The sequence below is a fragment of the Sinohyriopsis cumingii genome, chromosome 2 (genome assembly GCF_028554795.1).
Source record: "Sinohyriopsis cumingii isolate HCF-2022 chromosome 2, ASM2855479v2, whole genome shotgun sequence".
NCBI lineage: Eukaryota > Metazoa > Mollusca > Bivalvia > Unionida > Unionidae > Sinohyriopsis > Sinohyriopsis cumingii.
This window is the reverse complement of record NC_142962.1, coordinates 106,354,971-106,379,747: the sequence shown is the minus strand read 5'-3', so window position 1 is coordinate 106,379,747 and position 24,777 is coordinate 106,354,971. Positions and strand designations below refer to the sequence as shown.

At 34.7% G+C, this 24,777-nt stretch overlaps 2 protein-coding genes across 6 annotated transcripts in view; one reads left to right on the top strand and one right to left on the bottom strand.

Moving 5' to 3' along the window:
- The window catches only part of LOC149805565 (uncharacterized), a 460,129-nt gene that overhangs the window by 244,766 nt on the left and 190,586 nt on the right, over positions 1-24,777 (bottom strand). The gene's annotated exons all lie outside the window — the stretch shown is intronic.
- The window catches only part of LOC149805567 (apoptosis-stimulating of p53 protein 2-like), a 238,937-nt gene that overhangs the window by 160,815 nt on the left and 53,345 nt on the right, over positions 1-24,777 (top strand). Inside the window, exon 1 of one of the 5 annotated variants that reach the window (XM_089950173.1) lies at positions 24,514-24,646. The exons of the other annotated variants lie outside the window; for them this stretch is intronic. The gene's annotated coding sequence lies outside the window, so the exon portion shown is untranslated. Of the gene's footprint in view, positions 1-24,513; positions 24,647-24,777 lie in introns of those variants that run through there. 5 annotated transcript variants of the gene reach the window in all.

Below are 24,777 nucleotides of genomic sequence, written 5' to 3'. Positions count from 1 at the left end.
ACTTTCACAAAATTGGTTTTCATCTTTTTTCAAGATATTTTATGCAGGCTTAAGACTTCGATATTGTTTCAGCTGACTTAAAGTATTGGCCTGATATACAGTGATGTGTTTTGTTCTGTCTCTAGGAAGAATTCAACAGTTTAATAATTTTGAATCACACAGTATTTGCATCTTAAAATATGCTGAGACACTAACAGAGAAAGAAACCAGAGTGGCTCAGTGGTAATTGTGCTGGATTTGCCACTCAATGGCTCTGTGGTCAAATCCTATCATTGAATCAGCCCTGACTATCTTAGCATTTCTTTGGATAAGGGACTTTACTCCAATTGACTTGTGACTACTCCAGTGGCCTAGTGGTGAGAGCGTCTGCCTTAGAAGTGGAAGGTCATTGGTTCGAACCCAGGCTGAGTTATATCAAACACTTACAAAATTGGTACTAACAGCGGCCTCGCTAGGCGCTCAGCATTAAGAGGTTAGTGTTTGTACTGGTCGGCCTGGTGCCAGGATAATGTCAGCAGGTGGGACATCATGCTACATGTCATCGGCATGATGCCCCAGTGCTAGACATCAATATAAACTGCCACACTGCGGACATCATATCGATATGACTGAAAAATTGTTAAAGCTACGTTAAAAATCCTAATCACACACAGACACACACCAATTGACTTGTGACTATGCGTGTTTCTGTACTGCAAAACACAATAAATGAAGTAACAAATAACAAAGGGTTGTTTCTTTTGTAAAACATTACTCTACACGTATTAGCAAAGTGACACAATAAAGAATATTGAAAACTTGTAGTGTCAGAAATTAGTCATGTGAGGAAAGTGTATATATTTAGTCAGAGGACCACATCTTTTCTAAATCTCTTCTGTTATGCACTAATTCATGCAGAGACAGGTAGCTACATATTTGAGAAGGTCACCAAACATTACCCTGTCAATCAAGGCAGGTTAAGTCAGATAAACCAAAGATTGACCTTTGGAATGTAGTCAGACTGATTCCCTTCAGGGTTAGACACCCCATAATGGTATACTATTAATATCACATAGAATCATATAGGTACAGGACTACTGTTAGACTGGTAGAACAAGGCTCATCTTTGTCCTTCATTTTAAAGAAGCAAGTTGGAACTTAAAGAAGAACCAGTTGTAAGGTAAATATAGATAATTGTAATGCTTAAAATTTGTATTTTTTTGATAATGTATCCCAAAGAGGGCCAGCCTATTATTTCACTCAATATGCATCCCAGAGAGGGCCAGTCCATTTCTCACATGATCTATAACAGAGAGGGCCAGTCTATTTCTCTCATTATCTATCCCAGAAATGGCCAGCCTATTATGTTTCTCTCATGATGCATCATAGAGAGGGCCAGCCAATTATATTTCTCTCATGTTGTAATGTTATATCCCAGAGGGCCAGCCTAGTATATTTCTCTCATGTTATGTCCCAGAGGGCCAGTCTATTTCTCTCATGTTGTATCCCAGAGGGCCAGTCTATTATATTTTCTCATGATGCATCACAGAGAGGGAGAGACTATTATGTTTCACCTTAATGGTATTAACCCCACAAAACCTAAACTTTTAAAAAAAATTTACAAAAGTGTGGGATGAGCTTATAATTGGATAAATATGGTGTTTGAAATTATTTTGATCCTCCTCAATCTCATCAATGAGATGATATGATAATCATAAATGTGACAGTATGATAATGAGACAATTAGCAAACCTTGCAGACTATTCATATTGTAAGTTATTCACTGCATGGTTAAAAAAAAATTTTTTTTTAAATGTCTGCTAAGTTTGAGCTTTTAAAAGTTCATGAAACAGTGAACAACAAGAGGATCAATATTTTTTCATCTAATATATTAACAGTCAGAAAGGTTTTATTTTGTTTCACTCACCCAAACCCAATCCATAATTGTGTTATTATGTCACCAGTGACACTACATCAATCAAAAGCTACCAACTGGCTCATTCAAAAAAGGTCATTAACTTGTCTTGTTGATTTTTTTTCTTCCTCTAGGCCTTTGACCTGGATGGTAAATAAAATCCCTATAGATGGCCATTTTTGTTTAGGATTAAATATTAATTGCAAATAATTGCTATATTTATCCAGAAGATTTTCCTGTATTAACTGAGCAGAATCGGTGAATTTGAAGCCAAGATGTAGGATAAAGGCCAAATAAATCTAATGCTTTCTCCTAACAAAAATCATTGGTAGATTGCACATAAGACAGGCAAGGAAACTGCCTAGGGTATCAAAACTGGGGGCAGATGATTTTAAAGTACGAAAATCTGGTTTTGTTAAAAATTAAATTTTTTATTTATTTTTCAAAAGAAAAAAGAAAAGAAATAAGGCAAAGGATGTAGCTAAAATTTTGCTGATATTTAAATATGTAATGATCTATAAGGCTCTGATTTTAAGGCCAGAAAAAAATGTGTGTTTCAGTCAGCCAACCATCTGTGTTTTGTTGCCAACCACAGCACTTATTTTCCCCCACGGTAAAAAGAAAATTCCTGAAATTGATTTATGTATTTATTTGAGCTGGTTTTGCCTGGTAGTTGAACACAATATTAGTTTACTTTTTTTTTCTCAAACCTGATTTGTGGCTTACTCCTGGGGAGAGGCAGACACCAGTCAATATTGGCACTGCTTGGTCCAATGTCACAGTCGATGGGGATGCAACTGTGATTTTCTTTTCTGCACGACATGTTTTATTTGCAAAGTTTTCATCAGATTTCATACACTGGCTACACTTGGGCAATGGCAGCATAGTTGCATTAGTTTTTAGAAAGGGTATTGTAGTTTTCTGTTGAGTCAGTGATAGGTCAGAGGTCATTGTCATTGGATGTGAAAATGAAAAATTATGTTAATTGTCCATTTGTAATAGATATGGTTAGTTTTTTGGAAAAGCCTCTGTTGGCCATTTTAAGTTTTCCATGTTTTTCATTGCATTTTACCTACCATTTTTTATGTATTTCATACTTGCTTTTAACAACGATTAAAGACCAAAAGAATAATGATGCAAATATAAAGACAGTATAGCCATTTTTGTGCTGGCATGCCACAGACCTGTAAACCCGCCTGTTTTTGGCAGGACACTTCTGAAATCTGACTGTTCCTCCTGTCCTCCAGCATTTTATTTTTTCTCTCTCAAAAAAAACATTCATTTTGTTGGAGAAAAATTTGTTTCAGTTAAAAAAATTGTAAACCTCCCCAGTAAGACTGAAAATGTACAAAAGTTCTTTGAAAGCGCATTAAAGTTGCTGCAAGGTTGAATCTTTATGTTCAGTGACTTATTCTAGAATTGTCTAAAAGAATGGGAGGTTCAGATGAAATTGGAAAGTCAAAAAATGTAAAACTTCTCTCCAAACTTCTTACAGCCTGGAGTTTCCATGTCTGAGTTATGGAAGTGATTCATATTCAGCATTTTGCAAGTCGCAATTCAATTTTCGTTTGTTGCCAGTGGTAGGCATGATGATCCTCCCTGAAATAATTGAAAAAACCCTGAAAATGTTTCAAAATCCCCCTGGATGAGAATCATTGGGGTTGGCAGGTGTGATGCCATTAAAATACACACAGACACACACTCACAAAGTTATGGCCCCTTTGCCCATCAGGGGTATATGAAAAAGTTATGCACTGACAAAAATGCAATTTTTGCATTTATTAACCTCAAGAATGAACACCTTTAAAAATAAAGTCACTTACAGCATTCGCCTGTGGTCATCATTCTTGTTACAGGCACTATCAGCGCAGTAGAAAATTACACTTAATCATATTTTATGGTAAATGCTTAAATATCTTCTCAATCCCATTTTAGGTCCTGTACGGAGCTAATCAGTCAAGTTTTAATCTCCAAACCCAGATTAAAGATTAGTGTGCCTGGCTCCAAGGCACGATGTTGAATTTGCTCAATTCTTTTGGACATATCTCTGATCTGACCCATAATAAGATGTATGATAAAAAAAAAGTTAAAAATTATAAAATATTTGCTGGCTCAAGTTACTGGTATATACATTGTGTAACTTACAATGAGGGACCCTTGTCATTTGTTTGAAAACATCATATTTTAAAACTCGCCTTATTGTGAAACCATTGTGCTTCCACCGAAAGACAGGTGAGAGGATGTATGAACTGCTTTATTGTTAAACAGATTTGCATGTGTTTGTGTGTATGTGTGTGTGTGTCTGTGTGTTATAATTTATAACATCAAAAATAATGAAGACTTTTGCTGAAAATAATGAAGACTTTATTTGAAAGCAAAAGTAAGAAACCTGGTCACACAAAAAATGTATGAAATCATACCATGGTAAAGGAGGATACAAAACCCAACTGTGATTTGTATGTAATGGCATTTAGCAGCACATCAGCACAATAAAGATTATATGATGCAAATTGATAGCATTGCTCTCAATGTATGAAAAAAATGAATTGCACACAACTTACAGAACATGAACCATTCCAAATAAACATCAAGTTTTTGTGAAAAGCATGGAGTATATGTGAGGACCGTCTTTACCAGCAAATTAACTTCAACATGATAGATACCAAATTATAAATACCAATGTTTGTTTCTATGAATTAACCTATTTGTTTTTGTATAATGTTTAAAGACACTGTCAGCACCAAATTAATGTATTTTACATTTCTATATAATTTTTGTTTACTGGACATCAAATTTGTATGAGTTGCTAGCTGTACATTTTTAGCATTCTTACTATTATCATTTAAAAGTATTTCACTGATTCTTATGTCATGGTTTAGTAATGTCATTGTTTCTTGTACTTGGCTTTGACACCAAATATGACCACAGTGGCCATCTTGAAAATCTTGGTATTGCAAGTCCTCCTGAATGGATTGTCATATCAACGTGAGGTTCTCACCAAAAGACTTCTTTTGATGTCTAGTGGTCCTAAATGAAAATGGTATTGATTCAACTTCTAATATGACTGCTGCAATGGTCATCTTGAACATCGTGTTATCACTACTTTTCTTAAATGGCTGGTCAAATAGACATTGTGCTTTCACCAAAAGACTACATGGTTTCAAAGTTCTGCAGTTAAAAGGAAGAAATGGTCTTATGTTGAATTCCAGAAAAACCTTTTCAGCCAGCATAGCATCAGTCCCTTAGCGGGACTCTTTTTCTTCAGAATAATTTTTTTTTGTATTTTAGAGGCATTTACTATATATATACTTGCTTATAAGACGAGCCCAACTGCAAGCTGCACAGACACTAATCAGCCTGTGCATAATGTGCTGGCAGATCTGGGTCTGTGCAATTTGTTATAAGTAATCAGTAGAACAGAGTAGACCCTGATCTGCAGGTGTATTATGCTATGGCAGATCAGGATCGTTACAGTTTACAGTTTTCTTGATTTAAAAGTGAGTATAGATGGAGAACACAGTAACTTGTAAACAGATGAATGAAACTTTTGTGTAAATTATGTGGCCATGATTGTAGCTAATATATTTACATGTTGTAGTACAGACTCATCATTGCTAGTCCGAGATGTTATCCTATCTCGGTTAACATACTGGAACCTTGGCTAGTGAAGATGATGCAGACTATACTGTTAAATAGTTGCTTTCTGGATTTTCGGGCTGAAAAAAGATTAAAACTGAAATAAATCTGGGTGAAGTGGAAATGATGAGAATGTAGAGGTGATTGCAGCAGAATTGTATTGCTTAAGATTTCTAGATTAGCCATAAATTGTGGATTGTACTTCTTTACCTTGATTTCTATTGATAGCTTGACACTATTCAAACCCTGCAATTGAATTCTTACAGTGACTTGGCTTTCTCAATAAAGGCAAATACCACTATCAAACTGATACTTTTCATGAACAAGCAAGCAATGTCCAAGTTGACAAGGGGGTTTGACTGCTTAATTTTCCAGGGGGTGCATGGAATTTTGTTGGACCCCCACCCCCTTCCAAGTATTTCCATTTCAGTAACACATGTACATCAACAACAAAGATCAGCAAGTAGGTCTCCTTCTTTTTTCTTCCTGACATTACTGGTGGCAGAAATAAAAAGCAAAGACCTACTTGTTGGTCTAATCAACAACAGGGTTATTGCAGCTCTGGAGTCATATGATGACATAGTAGATTCAGAGTCTATTTTGTTCTAATTCCTACAGCAAGAAATAAAAAGCATGGCAGATGATATGCTATGGCAGATTATGGGTCTTGGCTCTTTTCCAGCTGGGAAATACTGTAGTTTAATTTACAAATTAGCACACACAGCCTGTCTTGAATCAAAATGTCATGTCTGCAGTATTTTTCATAAAGAAAATTAGAGATTTAAATTTGTGTGTAAAATTGCTGTAATTGATAAAACTGCAGAACTTACTCATTGTTACAGTCCAGTTCTGTAATCTTTCTGAAAATTGAATGACCTTGAAATCGAGTTTACAGTAATCAGGACTTCGATAATTGGCAAGTTAATGGTACAGAATGTATTTTGAATCAGGGTCATAGTTAGCACAAGGGATAGAAAAATCGGACCCCAAGATCAGCATTGATTATTAGTAGCATTACATTAATAAATAATCCTTTTTTTCTCTTGGTTTTGACAACCCTTTTAACACATCAATTGCTTTGTCATGCTGAGGAAATGAAAGCTAACTACCTTTTCCAAGGACATGGCAAGGCATATGATCTGGGCTTGCTTGGGCAAGGCAGGCCGATCTAGGCTGGCTTAAGCAAGTATCACCCCCTCATCCCTTGGATTATGAATCCAGTGCACATTGCCCAAATAAATACTAAGACATCCCTCAATAAATGGTAGATTTTGCATTGTTATTTTGGCAACTATGGAAATAGGAAGGTAGCAGTAGTAAATGGAACACTCAGTCGTCAAAAATCCAACTGCATGTCACAACAAAAACTTGCCTTCAGATATTACATTGCATACACATTCATCCCTTGGTTTAGTTGGTCACTGATGAAAAAAGTCTGTCTTGCATATTTCAAATGGCTGCCAGTGACCATCTTAAAAATCTTGTTTATGCTACTCCTTCTGACTTGGATGATCATATAAACATGAGATTTTAATTTAAAAACTTATTATTATATCTGTTTGTTCCTAAATGAAAATGATTCTGATCTGACATCCAATATGGCTGTCTGACTTCCAATACAGCCACCACACAATGAATGGTCACCTTAAAAATCTTGCTATAGTTACTTATCAATGGTTGGTTGTAACAACATTAGGTTTTCACTAAAAGCTGTCATATGATGTAAACTTGGCTCTAAAGGAAAATGGTGCTGACTGAGGTCTAATATGTCCCACTATAACAGTAATCTAGAAAATGGTTTTATTGCTATTTCTACTGAACAGAAAGTCATATTGACCTGGGGTATTCACCAAAAGACTTCTAATGATGACTGCTTAGTCCTACATGAAAATGGTACTGATCTAATATGGCTGCCACAGTGGGCAGCTTGAAAATGTTGTTACTGTATCGCTACTTCTCCTGAACAATATCATGCACCAAATTATTACTGAAAAAAGTTTTTTCCCCATTTTGTTTCACACTTTCCACTTTAATATATTCAGAGTTAACACCGCCTGTGATCATATGATTTTGAACTAGCTTAGTTAGAGCAAGATGATTTTTGTTGCTAATTTCTAGCAGCATAAAACAGTTAACATCACTTTGATTCTGTCAGCAGGGTCAGCTGGCTTCACTGCTTGAAGTTTGTTGACATGAATTATACTGTTTGTGATGAGAATTTCAAAAAGATTAAAGAAATTAATTGATTATTGTTTGATCACTATCAGCATAAAACAACTAACATTACCTTGACCTTTCAACAGGTAGGCTCTGCTTTGTTGTTTAAAGTTGTTAAGATGGATTAGAGTTTGTCCACAGCATTCAAGTTAACAATAACTTTTATCATGACATTCTTCTGTGGCTGACATTAAGTAAACTGTTTTTGTAACTTCAACACAAAAGAGTAATTCTCATGATGATAAAAATGTTTTCCAGAAAAATGGATTACCTAACTTGTGTGTGGATAATCCTTTTAAACAGGTATATAAATTAATTGATTATTTGATTCATTATGCCAGGACAGTCAACACAGTGATTTGTATTCTATTTTAAGCTCCACTCCACCTTTTCCATTGGCATCTTAATTAGAGGAGACAGGATATTTGTAAATTCAAATTAGGGTTGTGGAGGAATTCTTAATGCTGGGACATGATCAAGGTGTAAGCTCTCTGATCCTGGGAAATTGAATTCACCTCCTGTACTTGACAGTGATTTATGAATAAAATAAATTGGTGCGCATTTGCAGATTTGAAAGCTACAGTGCTATTGGTTACAAGTTATGTTCTTGACATAGTGTCTTTCACTGGGAACTATGTTGCAAAGAAAATTTGTACTGTAATTTAAATATGGCATTTCTTTTATTTGCTCCCACCTTCTACCCACGTGTCCATCAGTCTGTCCAGAAAGATTTTGGACTCCAGAGCATAACTCTTCAATGTTTCAAGGTATCTAGATGAAGGCTAGTGGTTTAGATGCACATTTACTATTCACATTTCTTCTTTTTCAATACTTATTTTCTGCTTTTATCCCTATCCCCCAGTTGTCCACACTTTGTTTCCAGGACTCATGGTACTAATTCAGTTCCCATAGTAAACATATGCAAACACCATGATAAAATTCAGTAACTTTAAGTTTTTGAGTGCTCATGATCAAACCTATATTTAACAGTATAGATGAAACCTGGATGTCAGCTTCTGTATTGAGGAAAAGATATGAGCCACAGCATTTTCTGGACCTGCATGTGTTTGAAAAATGTGCTTCAATTCTGCACCAAAGAGTCAGGTGCTAATTTTAGTACTGAGTGTTCCAAACTCAAGACTGTTAAAGGACTGAAATTCCATCAATAAAACAATGTCTCTATTTTTTTCCAATTACAACTAGGATAAGCTCTCAAAAGATTCTTTTTCCTAAAACATAACATACATTATTAACCAGTCCTGGCCAGCCAAACCCATATATACTCTATTTTATGTTCACCCATTTCCAGGCTGGTTCCCATTTTTACATACCATGTGTCCTCCAGAGCATAACTTCACACTGTGCAAGGTATCTTTTTGAAATGTGATACACATATTGGATTATCAGTACAAATGTGCCTTTGGCTAAACATAATTCTTCAGTTTATTATTTTTGTTTGTGTCCCGTTCTCTGTCCATCCATTTTCCGATTGTCTTTGTAACAACTCACAAAGATACCTCTATGAAGCATGGTACACATTGGACTAGAGGTTCATATTAAGCATGGCATGCATTGAACTAATGATCCTGATTAATGGGGAGGATAGAGCTATCACCAAGTCCATTTGTCTGTTTTACTGTCTGTATGTAAACATGTTCCATATCAAAGTATGAATCTCAAACCATTGAAGATATTTCAACCATAGTTGGTATACAAGTTCATGTCATTCGTGTAGAGATATCTGCTGCACCATAGGTTACCTTTGCAAGCAGTATTAAAATTGAGAGTGTTGGAGGATATAGTGCTTTAATTGGGAATCTTTAAATAAGTACTGAATGGTGGTGGGGGTGTCAATTTTATATCATTTTTGCTAAATGTCACTAAATGTTTACTTTTACAGTTGTAATCAGTATAATCAGATGTTCATTTAGGACAAATTTGGTTGTCTCAAACTACGGCTTTAAATAAAAGAAAAGGTTTACAACTTCATGCAGCACTGTGTTTATAATCATTTTAAAAAGATCTCTGTAAAGACTCTTGTATATATGACATGATCAGCATGTTGTCACAAAATGAAGAGCAAATGACTTTGGGGGAAAGTTTATGTGACCTGTAGATTATTGCCATTTCAGTCCTTGTATTAATGTAGATGTTTATCCTTATAAAATTAAACTGTGTGTGCTGTGTGTTTTGCATTTTTTACATAGCTTTTACATTTTTTCAGTCATATTGCTACGATGTCTGCAGTTGGACAGTTTATAGTGATGTCTAGCACTGGGGCATCATGCTACAGACATGTAACATCAAGTCCCACCTAGACACCAGGCCAACCAGTCCTAACTTTAACTTCTTAATTTTGAGCACCAAGCATCTGCTAGTACCATTTTTATAAATCTTTGATATGACTCGGCAGGGGTTCGATCCCACAACCTACTGCATCTGAAGCAGATGCTCTAACAACTTGGTTACCAGAGTAGTTTTTAAAAAAAAATAAACTGGAGCAATAAAAGATAAATTGCAATACATATATAAATAACCCCCAAAATTTAAGCAATAACAACATAGCTAAAGGAGCTAAACTATCTTAGTATAAAACAAGTTTTCTCGATGGTCAAACAGCGATTGAATAGGACCATGTTAAACATTCTTATGTAGTTACAGTGTAGCAGTATTAATTACAGTATAAAAAAATATGACTTTATGTCTTCATGATTATTATGAGATTTAATCAGAGTATTACTGTTTGTTAACATTATGGTAAATACACCACACAGCATATATATTTTGTTTTGAGTTGGAGGAAAGAATAAGTTTAATATGCAGCTGTCAGGCAGAGACATATTTATAATCCATATCAAACAAACTTTTTCCTCTGACTCAGAACAAAACATGAAATATAGTTTTGTATTTATTGCGTACCCCCTTTTTTATGTTTTCAAAATATTTGTAGCTTTCCTCTATGAATGAACTTCCAACATAGTGGGAATTGTACAAGTTAATTCACTGTATATAAGAATATCTATGCATGGGTGTACAAGAAGACACCTAAATTGTTTGACTGAAGATGTGTGATATGAAAAGATTGATCGAACAGCTATAATGAAAACCAGATCAAGCATGTAAGATTATATGCATATGTAATAAATAACACCAACCTACATGTTTTGTTCTGAGTCAGTGGAAAGAACAAGTTTGATTTGGCAGAGGAATAAGTCAAGGTAACATCTTTTACGCATTAGAAATATATTAGCTTTATTGTATAAATTGGGTTTTATGATATAAAAAAGTTCATTTCACTGCATCTAAAAATATCTGCATGCATATCTACCATAGATACATGTTTCAAAGAAGATACCTAGGTTAAGTTTGTGTCACACAGAATTATGGATTGAATAACTGTGTCTGACAAGAGATCAAGCATGAAAAATTAAATAGGTATGTAATAAAAACAAGTCATTGTGGTTTGTCAAGCAATGTTTTGGTCAGAATTAATTTACACTGATTACTTTTTATTTTTGATCGAGACTTTACATCAGACTGAGTGTATTTAAGCTAGTTACACCACTTGGGTGTATTGATTCTAATTCTACTTAAGCATACTAATTCTGATTCCACTTGGGTGTGTTTGAATTCTAATTCTAACTGGGTGTACTAATTCTAATTCTAATTATGTGTACTAATTCTAATTCTTTTTGGGTGTACTAATTCTAATTCCACTTGGGTGTACTAATTGTACATAAAGCCATTAGAAGTAATGGGGTGTAAAATTGATAAAGATAGAGAGAAAACAATACTTCAGTGCAGGCCACTGTTCTAAGCAAAGGATTTGAATCTTTACGTAACAGCATTGTTTGGACAGAGTGCAGTTAGTATCAGATTGGTACTGAAGGGGGAAGTAAGCTACAGGTAGATTCTCAATCGTGTTGCATTCCATTTTCAGGTTGTCAGTGGTGTACATTCCTTTGCATTACTCAGCAGTTCAAAGAAGCCAGGGTTCAGTAAATCCTTTGTAAGATTTTATACATTGTTCTGTTCATCACAAGAATGTTGATGACAATTCTTTTATTGTCATTATGGCTTGACATTTATGTTGATAAAGCACAGTTATAGACTGGAATAGGTAGAAATTATAGGACATTTAGTTCCCCATAATAGCTTTATGGAATGGAGGGGTATAGTCAACAACGGATGTGGAAGGTAAGAGAAAAGAATCGCTATTATTGTTTCATAATGGGTATCGTATTCTCTGATGTATTGTACTTGACTGATTGTAAATTGCATGAAATTATATCTGCCTTCTCATGATGCACCTGCAAATCAGGGTCTTTGTCAAGCCAACCAAACAGATCTTGCCTCCCAAAATTGACACCTTTGTCTGCATCTGAGAAAGGCAATCCACAATTCTTGAAAATCTATAGAAATACCACAGACAATCAAAATACTTAAAATTGTTTATTTTCAGTAATTTATCCCATATTTTGTAATAATTTTGGATACTAACAGTGATGTAGTTAAGTGTATACATAAATCTGTGTGTATATGTGTGTGTGTGTGTGCATACATTAGGAGAGAGGGCCTGGGGACGATACCTCATATACATCATAAAATTGATAAACTACACTCCAAACAAAAAAAAATATATTAAAAAGACAATACAGCTATAAATTCAAATAATTCTGAAGGAATATTAAGTTTACATTGTAACGTTTTACATTTTAAAGCACTTCCCTTTACTAATCACTACCATCTGATCTCTGTCCACAGGAGTTTGAGTCTCGGTTTCTGCCAATGTGGGTATGTGAGAAAGCTTGCTAGTAGTTTCCTGTGGGTTCTTACTGGGGTTTTCTGGGTTTTCCTCCACCATACTGGCTGCCATATATGGCCTATCTTGTGCTGAAAAATGACATCAGACCCACAGTAAAAACAAAATTGTGTGCTCATGGAGCATCAGTTAATATTTCTCCAACTATGAAAATATCCACTTAATGCAGAAAAATCTGTACATGTGGTCAGTGTGTTTGGCCGTTTTTTATATATTAAGTTTTACATATGATTTCACATAAACATCATAGTCCCTCATCCTTTGGCACATGCTACAGCTGGACTGAGTTTTATGCTACAGCTGGACTGAATTATTTGCTACAGGTGGAATGTGTTTTATTCTACAGCTGGGCTGAGTTCCATGTTACAGCTGGGCCGAGTTCCATGGTACAGCTGGACTGAGTTTTATGCTACAGATGGACAGTGTGTAATGCTACAGCTGGACTGAATTTTATGATACAGCTGGGCTGTGTTAAATGCAACAGCTGGACTAGGTTATATGTTGCAGCAGAATGGTTAAGATTATACAGGCCTTAGGGAAAATATTTCAAAGTACACTTGTTCAAGGAAGAGTGAGATGCAACAGATGCTTGTCCCTGTCATCACTTTAATTGACAAAGTACAGTCACTTTAATTGACAAAGTACATTTATCCACCATGCTGCTTACACCTTTACTAAGCAAGCACAGGCATGTGATGCAAGTTGGATACTAAAATGGGTCCAAAGTGTGAAAGTATTATGTTCTGAGTGAAAATAGCGAGTTTAAAACCCTGCTTCTAATACATGGCCCCTTAGATAAATATATACTGTAATAATAGACAAAGTTCTGAAACTTGAGAAATTGCTGTTTCACAGAGAGCTTTTTGATTTCTTTAATGGTCTCTCATTTACAGTGACATGATTCAATAATCTGGGTGTTTTTTAATGTGGAGAAGTTTTATTTTTCAATGAGCTGTCTTTTTGAGATGTGGGAAGTTAAATAGCCAGAAAAATGTCAACATTTTAAAATTATTCATCTGGTCAGATAAACGGTATTACACTTACCCCAGGTAGTTTTAAGATGTACAGCTTTATTGATATATTGTCATGCCAAAGCTAAGATGCTATCTGATATGTTTATGCTATGACTTTTTTTCGTGAAAAATGACACTTAGTTACCTTTGACTGAAGAATGTCAAACTTCTTCACAATTTCTTCCAACTTTCAGTTCTAGACAGCTACTTAAGGGTGACTATTAAAGGAAGATGGCTGATTTATCAAATGAATCAGAAGATACCCCAATTAAGTTACAATCAGTCAACTGCCATCTTGACATTATGTGCTTTATAAACTGATTACAGTGGTATATAATGTGTGAAACTTGATGGGAATTCATCAACATAGACACTTAAAATACTTACGTTGAAAGTAAATGAACATTTTTCTTTTGAAAAATAAGTTTAAAAAATTTAAAATAGCTGCTGGCATTTTTTATTTGACATGTATAAAAAGTGCATGTTTTGAAAATACTGGTGACATGGAGCAAACCTAACAATGTTTGACTATACCAATTTTTTTAATAAAAATGTGACATTCTCTGGCTCTTTAACTATCACAGTTCTGACTGATAAAGATTGTGTTATACCTCATTGATAAGGAAAATTTCTCTGCATTAAAATGATTCCTAGATTCCTGAAAAGTGTGTTTGTAAATGCAGATATAATTATGAAATCAAGGGCTAGGGATGAAACTGCAATTTCTCAATTTAATAATTATACAAAATACAAGCCTTGTCTTTGATTATACATATATGCCAGGGACCATGTATTAGAAGGGTTTTAAACCAACTGTCTATATTCTGAACATATTTTATGTTTTGAAACCATTTTAGTGTCAAGTTTGTGATTGGTAGCTGTGTAACAAACCGTCCACTTCCTGTGCAATGTGTTTTGGACTGGCAAGATTTCAGAGTCGGCTAAACTAGTAGATAATAAACACATGGTGAATGTTCAGCAATGCAAAGGTATAAACAAGTGAACTTTAAATAAAGAAACTAAGACTTGTTTATCTCCTAATTGTTTCCAAATCCTACTGACTGGCACTTGCAAATTACTGACTTAAGTAAGAATTAACTTGATGTAAATATATCTGCCTGTGCAATATGTTTTAGACTGGCAAGTATTCAGAGTTGGCTAAACTAGTTGATAATAAACACATGCTGAATGTTCAGCAATGTAAGACATTTGCACTTGTTAAAAGCAGAAAATACTCAAATATATTCTCATGGTGAGAACTGCATCAGCTGGATCAGATGAGTAAGTAGTAAAGTTTTCCTTGATGCAACCAATTTTTAACTGTTCCAGATGAGAGGACAAGTCATTTTTCTGAGCCTGACCTAACTACAGTTCTCCCCCATTATAACATCCCTCATTACAACATGATTTCAGATATAACATTGTACTGTTATCGACCCCATGACCAAAATCATACCAATGTATAGCATTATGGATTGAAAAGAAAAGAGGGTGAAACATAGCCACATATCTTCATTTTCTTTTCAATACACCATTGCATAACAAATTTTGATAGTGCCCACTATACCACAGTTCAGTATATTACGTTGTTCTCAATATATCATAGTTCTGTATATGTAACACAGTTTGGTACATCAATTTTCTTGTATTCAGTTTAATAAATAACATGTGGCTGCTTTTGACATTTCAATGTGCTAATGTTTGAATATCTAATGTTTGTTGGCTTTTGACATTTTCAGTGTGCTTATAGTTGTGAATATATACTGTTGTCTGGTCAATCACTCCAAGAAGAAAAAAGAAACAATAAAAACATAATCTTTTTAAGAGTTTTACCACATATGTGATTTTTGGCTGTCGCATCTATGTATTGTCACCATGAAAATTGAAGTTATCTGCAACATCCTGCATACAAGCAATCAGACTGGGTGGGTTTGATGTTTTTTGGCACAGTAATAGTGGTAGGTTATTCTGTGCAGTGACAATTAGAATAAAGTGCCTTGCTTAAGACCAGGATAATCCAATGGTAGGATTTAAACACCCACTCTCTTGGTCATTGTGGTTCCTGTCTCCATTAGTTCCCTCTTATGGCATGCAGGAGAGTCCATTGGGCCTATTCTGCATCCCCAAATCTGCAGTGGTCTGACAATCAGAGACAACAAAGAGGCAAGAATCGGAATCCATATGTGAAGCATTTCTTATTGCTGTCCTTGCAATACATACCATGGTCACTCAGTTGGGAATACATACCATGGTCACTCAGTTGGGAATACATACCATGGTCACTCAGTTGGGAATACATACCATGGTCACTCAGTTGGAAATATATATCATGATCACTCAGTTGGGAATACATACCATGGTCCCTCAGTTGGGAATACATACCATGGTCACTCAGTTGGAAATATATACCATGATCACTCAGTTGGGAATACATACCATGGTCCCTCAGTTGGGAATACATACCATGGTCACTCAGTTGGGAATACATACCATGGTCACTCAGTTGGGAGTACATACCATGGTCACTCAGTTGGGAATACCATGGTCGCTCAGTTGGGAATATATACTATGGTCACTCAGTTGGGAATACATACCATGGTCACTCAGTTGGCATTGAACACCTAAAATAGAAATGAAGCAGTAATGAAACTATGATCTTTCTGCATATTGATGTGTTAGTTGTCTGTATGCAGTTTAGGATATGCAGAGGCATATTTGTGCTACGTGAGTGAAATTAAGTCCACTTCAGCCTCTGTTTAAATAAACACACACACACACACACACACACACACATATATATATATATATATATATATATATATATATATATATATATATATATATATATATATATATAAAAGACTATAGAACTCTTAATTTTTTAAACTTTTATCCTTGTGCCACCCCTACCCCCTCCAACAGATGCCATATTTGTTCACATTGATACCTAAAATGTCTAATTTAACAGGCTTGAAATTAAATATGGAGGTTTTAAAGTGCCATATCAGGATTCAAATTCCATGAATGTAATTACAGTACCTATTACATCCATGAAGGAAGTGTTTATAATGGGTAATATCTCCAGTGGCATGTCGTTTTAGGTGGGGGAAAAAGATCCCATATAACATCTAGACCCTAAAATGTTACTCCCAAGAAATGCCATTATTAGCAGCTCATAAAATAATTGCTATAAGCCATCAAGCCAGCAAGTACAGTTTACACTGAAAGATGGTGGTACACCCCAAGACACAAGGTGGACTTAAAGCATATTGTCCCTTATAAATTTGATCCAGCTGCAGACAGCATAGACCCTGATCTAATATCCTACAGAATGAGCAGGCAGGTCAGGGTCTGTGTTGTTTGTGCTACTGATTACTCCAAACAAGCTGCATAGACCCAGATCTGCTATTACAGTATGTGATGGCAGACCTGGTTTGTGAAGTTTGAAGTTGAATCTGTGTTATACTAGAGTATATACGGTACCACATTTATCAAGATTCAGGTGCAGTATATTGCAGATGGCAAAGTGTATGATTTGTTAGAGTTTAATCTGATGCCATACATGCTATTTTCCTCATTTGACCTCTTGTGTAATAAACTTAAAAGTTCCAGAAATTTTGTGGAAGTTAAGTACCTTTGGGTGCATTTTTTTGTAGGCTGATCCATTTAGTGAACTTGAGCATGAAAATAAGGAGTCTGGTTTTTGGTAATAATGATTCATTGGTATTGCTGTATATGCCATCATGAAGTCTCACTTGAAATGGCTATGAATTTTATTCCCATGATGCAGTCTGCATCAAGTAGAAATAGATTTTAAGTGTGTTTTCATTAGCATAGGTTTAATGAATACAAAATATAATGCAATTATTGTTGCAATTGATGTCATATATTGAGAGTCCAGTCTTAGTTCCCGCGTACACATCTGAATTCTTATTAAACAACTGGAGACTATACATCAATGCTATATATATTCGCTTGCTCTTTTAAGTCCCGTCCAACTGCAAACAGCACAGACCCTGATCTGCTGTCTCACATCTGGCAGATCAGGGTCTATTTTGTTTGTTCTACTCTATACTCCTAACAAACTGCATAAACTCAGATCTGCCATTGTAATATGACAGAGGTGATCTAAGTCTATGCAGTTTGCACTTTAACTTGATGTGTGTGTGTGTGTTGTAACACAAGTTCCCCGCATGATAAAAGACCTTTCAGTCAAACAATCCACATACATAATTACATGAATCAGATTTCAAACTGGAAACATATACTGTGTCTGTGATGCACCTCCATCAATGTTCATGAATGCTCTGAAATTTTATCAGGGCCTATGATCAGAAATCATACCAGCCCAGGTTGTGTAGACTGGGATACAGGGATATAAAAAGTGTCATGTCAATTTGTCCTATGCAGAATGAGATTGTATCTGAGGTATACTGGTATATTTATTAACAAGTTGTTAAGGTCACTACCAGCATTTCATGCTCTGAAACAATGGATTTTTTCCTTCAGTTCTAATGGTAAGCGATGTACTGTTAATCTGCTTTTAAGGTTTTTATCAATCTAGTTTTGATATTTGAACATTCTGTCAATGAAACTAATTTAAGCTTTCACTAATATAAATCCATTGCCAGGGCCTCCCTTGGAAATATTTTTCTTTGTGCCATGAAATTTGCCAAATTTAAAAATTTGGAGCCACTTTTCAGCAATAGGAGCCATTTGTATGCCATGATGCAGGGACTTAAATATATGCATAATATTATACTGGCCCTATTTTTAATCTGTATAAACATGACAATAAAACAGTTTTTACATGTTTTTATTACATTTCAAAGCACAGGAATAATTAATAATAAAAATATAACAGCATAATTATATACATGTGAAGTTCAATGTATTGCATATGAAAAGCAAGAATGTTTCTTTATAACAGATAATACAAAATACTGTTTAGTCTTTATGTACAATGTCACTGACACTTCAACAATATCCACCTAAATTTTTTCCCAGACCATTTTTTAAATGCCTTCCGGAAATGAAAATTCTCAACACTGGGCTCAATAGAATAATACTCATCAAAAATTTTAAGTTTGTTTTAAGTAGATTCTGACGACTGATCCCCCATCACAGTCTGCAGTAGAAATAGGGGCAACAGGTAACCTGGTAGTTGCCTCAGATGCAGCTGGATATAAATCTTTGTTTTTCAGAGCTAGATTAGCCATATTCTTTGTGCTTGATACAGACTTGTTTTATGAAGTGAATTTTTCATTGATATAAGTGACTCTGGCCCTTTACAGTTGATGACTGGCATCCTTATAGTGGCATCCTGTGATACTCATTTAAGTTCAGACCACAGAAACATCTTATGTAAGTAAATAATCCCAAGTCTGTCTCACACTCATAGTTTGCAACAACGATAAATTAACAACACACGCAAATCACACCAAATCATTTTGCTGACCTGTTCAGCAATAGAGTACATCCCCTGGTCATTCCTTATTTCCTACTAATTGTATTTAATTGCTTCTCAAAACCAACTAACAAACTGCAGTTAGCTGCAGTCATGTTCGACGTTTTTTTCATCATCTACTGACATGATGACTTCTGCAGATAGTGAAATCAGGTATTAAGTGGCCCAAGTCACTTATATCATTGATAAATTAAAAATTTCGTTTATAGAAATTTGTCACCAGCAACATTTGCCAGTCAGTAAAAAATAGAGTCACTTTAATAATTCTTTCACATTTGGCAACAAATGCAAAGCGTATCAGAGGCCCTGCATGCTTGGGATTTCAAACTGCACTCTCTCTCTCTCAGTGAATTTAAGGACAAAAATGGTCTTTTGGTTCAGCTCTTAGCTCTTTTGAAAGAAAGAATGTTAAATATGTGAACAGGCTAATTCATGATAAATTTGGTTTGGCATTTTATGGTACTGTACATGAAGGCAATATTGTGCTGATGCAAGCAGAGTCTAGTACTTTGCCCAAAGACACAGTATGGAAGCCAGTCTTTTGTAGATCTGATGGCAGGAAGTGAGCCAATACCAGCAAGTAAAGTCATGCCTTGCCCATAGGTACACTGTGGTAGTCAATACCAGCAAGTAAAGTCATACCTTGCCCATAGGTACACTGGTAGCCAATACCAGCAAGTAAAGTCATGCCTTGCCCATAGGTACACTGGTAGTCAATACCAGCAAGTAAAGTCATGCCTTGCCCATAGGTACACTGGTAGTCAATACCAGCAAGTAAAGTCATGCCTTGCCCATAGGTACACAGTGGTAGCCAATACCAGCAAGTAAAGTCATGTCTTGCCCATAGGTACACTGTGGTAGCCAATACCAGCAAGTAAAGTCATGCCTTGCCCATAGGTACACTGGTAGCCAATACCAGCAAGTATGTCATGCCTTACCCATAGGTACACTGTGGTAGCCAATACCAGCAAGTAAAGTCATGCCTTGCCCATAGGTACACTGTGGTAGCCAATACCAACTGATCCGATAGTGGGAAGTGAGCCAGTACCAGCAAGTAAAGTATATTGCCTTGCCCAAGGCCACACCGCAATAGCCAAATTGAGTTGATTCAATGATGGGCATCGAAACTGCACATTCTGGTCATGAATCCAAAGCATTAACCACTGAGCCACTGCAGCTCAATTTTGACAACTTTGTGTAGGTGAACTGTATATGATTTTATCATCTCTAAGTAAATGCTGTATTCTAAAGGCAAATTATACATTTATTTTGATGTATTCTTCTTGTGTGGTCATTTGCAAGTAATTTGTACACTATTGTCATTATTCATTATTTTTAATTTAACTGTTGTACAGATATGTACATCATTTAGAAACTGTAGGCATGAAACGTATTATGAAAAGCAGTGAATAGAACTATGTTTTGTTTTGTATATTGAACTTGTCTGTTGCCTGAGCTAATATTCAGAGTTATTCTAGACTGGTAAATATTGGTCAGAAAGCGAGCTTTAGTCTTTTTCAGAGTTCATTGCACTTGACTTAGTAAATAAGGTAGAAAAATGTGCAATGTTTTTGTTATTGAATTAAATCCCTCCATTGAATGTTGGAGCACTCCAGAAGTCCTTGAGGATGTATGGGATAGAGATTATACTTTGGGAGAATACGAGTGTACCTTTAAGCATGTGCTGTTGAATACAGAACATCACTGTTTTTCTAAGCTGTATGTTCGATGTTTATCCCTAATCCGATTATTTATCATCCTCTCTTTGTAAAAACAAGGAGAAAAATAGTAGTCATTTTTTAAAAAAAAGTCTGTTTTTTTATTTGATTTTGTTAAATGTTGTGATTTGATAAATTGTATTGGTACATTGATTTTGTTACGTGTCATGATTTGTTTGGTTTACATCATGCATCATCTTGCATTTCTCATCAGCAGAGATAAATATCGTGATAGTGATACACATCAATTAATCTAGGCATTAATCTACAGGTCAACACTAAAAGTCTTAAAACCTGCACAGACAGTTTGATCCTGTAAATTGAATTGAAATGTGATTTTTTGGGGGGTGAGGGGGATCAATTATATTTGATGAGGTAAATATTACATTTGATAAATTGTATGTATAATACATTGATAATTTTGTGAGGGACAGGTGCAGAGATATTTGACTTGTTGCATGCAGACATGTCATACAGGTCCATGTAATGATGACATGTTAGTTAAACTACACACTGTATTCAAATTAAACAATGTCTGCAGTCAAATTTGTGTGGTCGAAATGAAATGCTGTGTTAGTGTCATAACCCATTTAGTTCCATCGGTACTTAAGTCAGTGCTGAAGTTTCATACTTCCACCAAGGGAACGCATGTCAGTGATCTGGAACTGATGGGGTGACTGTCTGATAACTGATCCACAAAATATCAGGTACAATTTCATGGTGGCACTTATCAAAAAACATTGGAAAGTCAAGGGTCAATCCCTGCTCTTACTGCCATAGAACTTTTTTTCTTTCATTCATTAAAACAAATTGCAATTGTGGGATTTATTTGCTTTCCAAAACTTTGGTTTTAAAAGCAGGTATCGTATGGACCACTGGGTCTGGCATAGCAACACAAGTAGACTAATTAATCCCAAAGCAAATGGAGAAAATTGCCCTGCCCAAGTACGAATCTCTGTAGCCTATTCCAAGCTGACTCGATGATACGATTGAACCCAGCACACTTTGGTCAGGATTTGGCATGTTAACCACTGAGCTGCTGTAGTTCTGTTGAATGGACATCACTGATTCATATATGAAATTAAATTACAGGATTAATATAACATTATAGTCTGGTCTGTATAGTAAATCCTACACTGAAGGAAACAAAAATTGCTTATTCTATCAAAATTGAAATTTTTCCTGACAAAATCTAGCCATTCGACCAAAAATAAAATATATTGTGTGTCTTTGGTTGGGTGACCATCCATATTTTTCGTTGCCAAATGTAGCATTTTTTCCCCCCAAAGTTAAAAAAAACATGCAGAGAAAAAAGTCCTGAAATTGATTTATGCATCTGATTGAGCCAGTTTATCCCACTACTTGATGTGCTTAATATGGAAAACCATCATCGCCAAAAATATATCACTGAAATATAAAATAAACCAAGAAATGCAACAATGAAACCAACATGCTTGTAAAATAATAATATTCAAGCTCAGACAATAAAATCAATATTCAGACAAAACAAGGGATGCACAAAAACGAAACAAATTTCAGATGAAACAAAGAAGATACAATGAAGCAAGCAACCTTCAAATGAAGTACCGGTAAACTGTATTTAAAGAATAAAATCAATACTGAAATAAAACAAATGAGACAAAAACTTCTGTTCTAGTACATCATGTGCCATTTTGAAGTATTTTGCACTCTTGGCTGTAATCTCCCCTCACAATGCAAGGGTGCCCTGTTCTTTTGACAAAGTTGATCATTTGACTGTCATGTTTCGTTCATTTCTCAGTAGTGTTTGCGCATGGGTATTGTATATATATATATATATATATATATATATATATATATATATATATATATATATATATATGGAGATTTTTTAATTGACATTTCTATTGTTACCTTTGTATATTTTACATTTGCTTAGTCAGTTTGTGTTTGTTTCTTTCATGTAAATACCATTACTTTGTTTGATGTTTGCTTGTTTCATTGGTATGTGGTTTGTTTCTGTTGACATTTGTCTGTTTTGTTTGTGTCTCATTTATTTCAGTGTTAATCTTATTGTTTAAATACCATTTATTTCATATGGCATTTGCTTGTTCCATTGGTATGTTGTTTGTTTCCGTAGATATTTTCTGTTTTGATTGTGCCTTGTTTAATTTTAGTAATGATTTTATTGATTAAATACTGTTTATTTTGTTTGGTGTTTATTTGTATCATTGGTGTATGTTTGTTTCAATGGACATTTGCTTGTTTCATTTATGCCTCCTTTGTTTTATCCGAGTATTGATCTTATTGTTGGAGACTTATTATTATTATTTTACAAGCATGTTGGTATTATTGTAGGTTTTTCTGGTTTATTTTATATTTACTTATATTCTTCAGCGATATATTTTTGGCGGCGATGGCTTTCTTTTGCACTAAATTATATATAGTACATTGTATATAATTATCATTATAATAATATAATGTTATTATATATATATATTATGCATTATATATATAATTCATTACATTATATATACTTATCATTATAATAATATGTTATTATATATATATATATATATATATATATATATATATATATATATATATATATATATATATATATATATACTTATCATTATAATAATATCATGTTAAAAAAATAATTACCTAACCTGGTTTTAAAACCAGTGCAATAGGAAACGTACATTTTTGAGGCCTTAAAGTGGTGTTAACCAATGACAACAAACAATTTATAAAACATAAACAAGATTTTATTTTAGTTTTGACAAGGATACTGTTTTCAAAATTGTTTTGAAAAGTATTGAATTTCCTTTGTGTTGCATAAAATGATCAGGATTTTTAAATTTTTTATTCAGATTATCAAAACTGTAAAGACCTGCATTATATCCTTCCAGTTACAAGTGGTTATAAAATGTGATATATATATATGGAGGTAAGATCACTGAGTCAATACTGTAATTGGCTTGCAGTTATTTAATTTCAGGTTGAAATATTTCATATATTAACCTTTTACTAAGAGCCATCAGTTCAAATGGTGGGAATCAGAGTGTATGGAGTAACTCGTACGATTGCGTTAATTTAACGTAATTAATCGTCACCAAAAATAGTACATGCATGCACTGTAAATTTAGCATTTATTCAACCAAGCATCTGCACATTTTACCACTGCAGCGAAATTGCTGATTTCTTTGACAGATTTATTTAGATGCCAGTGTACATTCATTGACAAGGAATAGTGTGTGACCACAGTCATTCTGCATTTATGGGAGAGCATCAGCTAAAAATACCACAGACTTGTAATTGAAACCTGAGGGACCCCTCAGTCCTACTATCAAACTCCAGTTAGTCTGTTGATGTAAGACACTGGACAGGAAGTTTCAGCCCTGGATAGTTTAGTGGTGAATGACAGGGAACAATTAGGTTTCAAATTTATCACAAATTGACGTGTTTACCTCTTGTAATAGTGTCAGCCCATGGGGAATAAAAGTGTGTAGGTCTACCATCACAGGGGGATGCTGTATTTACCCTCATGTTAAGTCTTGCCACTTAGTTGATTAATAATTAAAAAGTCTTTATAAAATCACAGAATTGGTACACTACAGAGAAAGTGTGTCTCCAGTCCTTCGGTGGGATTGTATTTCTGTGGGATTGTATAGTAAGAAGAAGGTTGAGGTCAAGGAGTGTAGAAATAATTCGGACTTGGTAAACATCTTGTTTCCATGTTGTTTACTAATTCAATGTGTATAATGACGCAGAATGATAGGTCAGTAAGATACCTTGAATGCATAGTATACACAGAACACTTTCCCAAACAGGATATTTGATTCATTTCATTCATTAGTATAATTTGTGTGGTATTTCATTTCTCAGGAGATTGAGGTAAGTGATGTATTGTTTTTTAATGTAGTAGATAATGATAATTGAATAATGATTTGTAAAAAAAGTCATAATCATTAGAAAATATGAAGTTGTATCAAAAGATCTTTTCAACATGTCAGTCTACCTTGATT